A 6,144-nucleotide genomic window follows, 5' to 3' on the forward strand; every position below is an offset into this window, starting at 1 on the left:
GCGTTCTGTTCCATCTGTGCAATGCCACCGGAATGTGGATATCAAATTTTTTGACAGAAAGACGATGACATTCATGAACATTACGACGACTAGAGATGTCAATTTCCCGGATTCAGTTGATTTCTTTGCCAATCAGATGGCAACGTCCATCACCTTAGACCTGCGCATACCTCTACATTTTTCATGCATTGGAGGACTGCATACCTTCACAAATCGTCCATGGCCTCAGTTGGGAAATCGCCTGTCGTGCCCGTGTCGAGGCAATCTCCCGCAACGAGCCCAACATGTAAATGCAATTACGTTTCTTTAAAGATGTCAAACAAGAGAGAGAAATTGTAGAAGGTGAGCAACCTGAACCTAAAACCGAATTTGAGGCCCTCCAACAAGAGGATGAAATTCTTGAAGAGGAGATCGACGAAACAGCAACAGAGCTCGAGCTTCGCCACTTCATGGAATTCTCTTCGCAAAAGAGATACATTTTCAGAGGCGATTACCAACAAATGGAAACCAACGATCTAGAGCTTCTTAGAGGCGTCGAGGCATCCTCACAGATGGAATGTCCTCCGAGACCAGCTGCAAGATCAGCCGTCGAGTCCTTAGCAAAGGCGGATATCAGGGTGGAAGAAGAGGTTATTTGCACTGTGTGCCTCTGCAACATCAATGCTTCCGATGGGGACAGGAGGGTACTCCCGTGAGGATTACATCTTGCAGTGGTTGAAGTCGAGAAATTCATGTCCAATGTGCCGATTCGAGCTCCTTGCTAACCTGTCCTAGAATGCGTATCTTTAAAACGCTGTATTTACTGAAAATATTAATCTAATTTAAAGAATTTTTTTTTTCTTTTTTCTTTTTTTTTATCTCCCTTTTTCCTTTTTTTAGCTTTTTGTGCTCAAGTCTTCTAGTTTCTTTTAACTTTTTAATGCTACTTTTTGTGGTTGTCACCAATGTTAGAGAGAAAAGGAGCACCGCCATTTCAATGCAATTATATCCGGTATCTAAACTTGTTTTAAATAGAAAGAAAAATATAACTTGAAAACCAGATATGCATATCACCTTCTCAGGCATGAGAATATTAATAGAAAAAAATATACCCTAATCAAGGGTAGGATATTAAGAGTACAGGCAGCATTTGAGACCCGCTAGATAGAGAGAGAGAGAGTGTGTGCTTTTTCAAGGCATGAGCAGGGGCGGCAATGTACCAGACTTGATCCAGGACTTGTCTGTGAATAGGTCCAAGAATTGGACCCGGTGGGTTGGGTCTGGGTTCAAATAATGGACCTGAACACTATTCGGGCCTAGGTCCAAATCCATGTGGACCCGATCCAAACTCAACCCGAATACTGTTATTATATAAATAATATTTAGTATATAATATTGAGTTTAATAAAAGTGTGGTTCCTATAAGGTTGCACCTTTAAACAATTCAATTAAAAAACACCTCCAAATTTCACGATAGTAGCTGGAACATATGTGGTGCTACCACCAAAATCCCACCCCCATGCTCTAGACGTATTACGTCAGCAATAAACATTTCACATTTCTCTATGAATTCATTCTCTGATTTGCAAAACGCCAACTAGCTCGCTGCGAGCGCAAGTGCGAAATCAAATGCGGCCCCAGTTAGTATCTTGACTGATCTCTCTCTCTACAAAACTAGGGTTATTTTGTTACTTGTGCTTTGTATGTGCAGGTGCTCGTGGTTGATGAAGGCCTTTCAGATATCAATAATAATAACAATAATCATAAAAAAAAATTCATTTTTTTTCTTTGTATTTCAACTTTCTTTGGATGTGGAAATCGGTCTTGATTGCTAGTTAGGGTTTGTGTGTGTATGGAGTGTTGAAATTTTGGGGGAAGAGATGGACCCCTCTCCCAGGATTACTGGCAGTGTCGCAAGACTTGGGAATTGCAAAGATCAGGCCCTTTCCCAGAACAATGAGAACTCAAAATTGACTCCATGATCATGAAACCCTTCTTAAAGAGGGATGGAAGGAGGCCGTTCTCTAACGTTCGGCTTTCTTCCTGAAAAAATTGAGAAAGGTGCCCTTGTAATCTTAAGAGGTGGGTAGTTATTTTTTACTCGTTAGATAATGCACTATCTCTCTATAAGAAGCATCTATATTTTAGTGCTAAACATAAATTTTAAGCGACAGAAAGATGATACGTTTAAAGGCCCCAAGGCCACACACACGTACCAACATGAAAAAAGAATCACCTGTAAGAATAGATTTTGGTTATTTGTGTTAGTCGGAATTAGGACGTGTTTAAAGGATATTTTGAAATAACCAATAAGTGGTTAAAGGATGAGACTTTTCCTAACTATTTGAAATCCGCTAATAAGTTCAAAAATATTTTGACGAGATAGAAACTAGTACGTAGAATAAAAAGATAAAAATTACCATTTGGTGCGAGGATTTAGATAATGAAAGCACTAACTTAACCCACATAAACCTAAATTAAATTACGCCAATTAAAACACCGAATTAGGGGTGATAAAGAGTTGGGTCCGGCTGGACCCGGACCCGAATACGGACCCATCAAGTCCCAGGTCTACCCATCGAGTTTTGGGTATGGTAAGATCCATTGCCAACCTATGACGATGAGCTCTTTTTTTTTACCTGCTTTTTTTACATCATTTACCCAAAGATTATGAGCATTTTTTTGCCAACTTATACCCTATGACTACGGATATGGATCGGGAGAGGCTAGAACCCCAATAAAATTCGGGTCCAAAATTTGGGCTCGGATCCGTGGTCGGGTATACCCGTTGGATCCCAGGTCTAGTCAGGTCCATTGGCACCCCTAGACCAAATAAATTCGATGCATCAAGATAAGAAGAGTCATTCGGTAAAATTTGTAGTTAGAATGCACGGAACATGAAAAATATATAATAATTTTAAGACAAGCTACTCTAAATAATCATTAGTAGAAACCAATTAGAGGCAAAGAACATTTCTTTTTGACAAAGATTCAAAGATTTTATTGCTAAGTAGGGAGAGATATTACATCATTTGAAACAACAAGAGAAGATAAAAGAACCCCACCTTTCGCCAAAGAATCTGCCAGGGCATTAGCTTCCCTAAAAACATGGACAAATGAAACAAAGATTGTTTCAACTACATCCATGACTTGCAGCCAAAGGCCACAAACTTCCCAGGCTAAGCGTTGTTCCTTTTTACACCATTTAACAACATTTAAGGTGTCCCGTTCACAGATACAAGAACAACCTAGAAATTTATCAACTAATACTTTAACCCCACACAGCAAGGCACTAAGCTCAGCATAGTTGGCTATTCTAACTCCAATCGGGCCAACGAAGGAAAAAATAATATTGGCAGCAGAGTCATGCACCACCACACCAATACCTGCAACACCTGGATTCCCCAATAAATTCCGTAGAAATTTCACTTTAGGCAATCATCAGGAGCCGCCATCCAAGGCTTCTTAACCTTGTACATGGTCTCCCCAGCAGGAAAAGGCTACCAAGATTAGCCATTACATCTACCATGCAGATATTCTTTCCTTCCTTGTGTATAGAAATTGAATTCTAAATAGAGAGTTTGCTATTGTTTAATAAAATAGAAAAAGGCAAAGGATTCCTCTCAAAAGTCCGCCTATTTCTCTCTTTCCAAACTTCCCAAAGGATGTTTCACTTCACGATCTGCCAAATAATTTTCCCCAGCTTTGGCAGATGAGGAATGGAAAGTTGAGAAACAACGCCAGCCATAGGCGAAAGGAGTACCAATGACTAAGTTAAAGAGCCAAAACCAAATTCTCACTGTGAATGAGCAATGAATAAAGATATGAGCACCGGTTTTCTCATCCGCTTTACAGATGAGACAAACATTACGTAAAATTTTTCCCCTTTTGATGAGATTGTCAGTAGTGAGAACTTTATTCAAAACTGCCAACCAAGACCTGAACTTTATGAGAAACTGGCCACTTCCAGACTTTAGCAAGCGAGGGGCAGGAGGCTCTCCATCGGTCATGAAAGAGAAGTTTGTACCAGACATAATTGGTCTACAATTATACACAACCTTCCACATATGCGAGGCCTGAGAACCTCTACCACCCCCAATCCACATATTTTCTCTCTCAACCCCATATTTTGAAGCAAGCACTCTATACCACAGTTGGTCTTTAAAAATAAGGCTACGCCACCACCACTTACACAGCAGTGCCTTATTCACCAATTTTATTTTTCTTATGCCCAAACCATCTTCCGTCTTTGGAGAACAAATTCTATCCCACTTTAATAAATGAAACTTCATATTCACATCAGTTGATCACCACAGGAAATCCCGCATCATTTTTTCCAATCTTTTAGCAACAGAAGCAGGCATGTGGATTGGAGACATTTGGTACACCGGGGGGTTAGCAAGGCAAGATCTCAATAAGGTAACCCTATTGCTTAAAGACAAATACTTGCTCCTCCAGAGTGCCAATCTACCTTGTACTCTTTCAAGCACAATATCCCACACAGCAATGGTAAGTCTCAAGTCAGAAATAGGGAGGCCCAAATATAAAATAGAGAAGGTGCCAACCTTACATCCAAACAAAGTAGCCAAATCACCACCCACCCCTTCCAAACAGTTAATCGTAACCAGTGATGATTTTTTAAAGTTAACTTTCAGACCCAAAGTCACTTCACAAATCTCCAAAATTTGAGCAATATTAGAAACCTGAGCTGCCTCTGCATCACAAAATATCAAAGTACCATCCGCTTACTGAAAGTGGGAAATAACTATGTCAAAATTAGGAATCAAAAACCCCAAATAATACCTCAAATTTTCCATCCTGTTTAGTATAAGACTAAAGCACTTAGCATAAATTGTAAACGAAAAAGAGGACAAAGGATCACCCTTCTCAATCATCTAGAAGCACTAAAAAAACCTATCGGGCTTCCTTTAAATAACACTGAGAAGTACGCCGAGGACAAACAACCCTTGATCCATAATCGCCACTTATCACTAACGCCCATCACTCTCATGATTTCAAGTAAAATACCCCATGCGACCCTATCGTATGCTTTCTCCATATCTAGTTTTAATAGAATACCCGGCTTCTTGCTGAGAACTCTAGAGTAAATATATTCATGCGCGACCAACACATTTTCTGTGATTTGTCGATCTTGAATAAAGGCAGACAGAGTACATGAAATAAGAGAAGGGAGAACAACCTTTAGTCTTTCAGCCAAGACTTTTGCAATAAGTTTATAAAGACTAGTTAAAAGACTGATCGGTCTAATATCAGAGAGACCTGGAACTGTAGCCTTTTTTGGGATCAAGGCCAAAAAAGTGGAGTTTATCCTTTTAAAAATTTTTCCAGTTGCCATAAATTTTTTCACGAAAACCAATAAGTCTTTCTTAATAACTTTCCAAAAGCGGTGGAAAAAACAAAGGGAAAAACCATCAGGGCCAGGGGCCTTGTCTGCAAAAACAACCTTATGCAACTCTTCCATGGTCCATTTCCAACTGTAATTTTCCATCCACATAAAGAACTTTGAAGGGAACTCTATTCAACGAAGGTGTCACCTTAACCTCTTAATAAAAGGCCTTTCTGAAATTACCAATCACTGCCTCTTCCAATGCATTATAATTTTCAGAATCCACCACCGGAATGGAGAGGCCAGAAAGGTCATTCTATCTTCTACGAGCAGTGGCAATAGCAGGGAAATACTTTGCATTCAAATCACCCTCTTTAAGCTATTTAGATCTAGATCTTTGCCTCCAGTAGATCTCTTCCACCCTACGAAGCTCCCCTAACTCATTTTCGAAGTACGATCACTGATAACTTGTCGGGAAATACAACCACTCTCCTGAATAGAGCAATCAATCGCTTGTAAATCTCCCAAAACCTTATCAATTTTGGCCTTAACATCTGATTCTCATAATTTCCAGCACCTCATTTTCCTCCCACCACCAAGATCAAGGCATAATTATAATACTTCTTATCAAAAGGTAAAAAAAGGAGAAAATATCATGCAGAAATGTTTTGTCAAAAATATTGTAATGCATTACTAAGAACTCTTTCTATTTGTCTAAATAATTCAAAAAATAAAAATTAAAAAATAATAATTAGAAAAGTATGTTAATATCCATTTTATTTAATGCTACTTAAAATTTGTTATTGCATCTATTCCCA

Source organism: Amborella trichopoda, chromosome 7 (genome assembly GCF_054954075.1).
Source record: "Amborella trichopoda isolate Santa Cruz 75 chromosome 7, AtrichopodaSantaCruz75HAP2 v2.0, whole genome shotgun sequence".
NCBI lineage: Eukaryota > Viridiplantae > Streptophyta > Magnoliopsida > Amborellales > Amborellaceae > Amborella > Amborella trichopoda.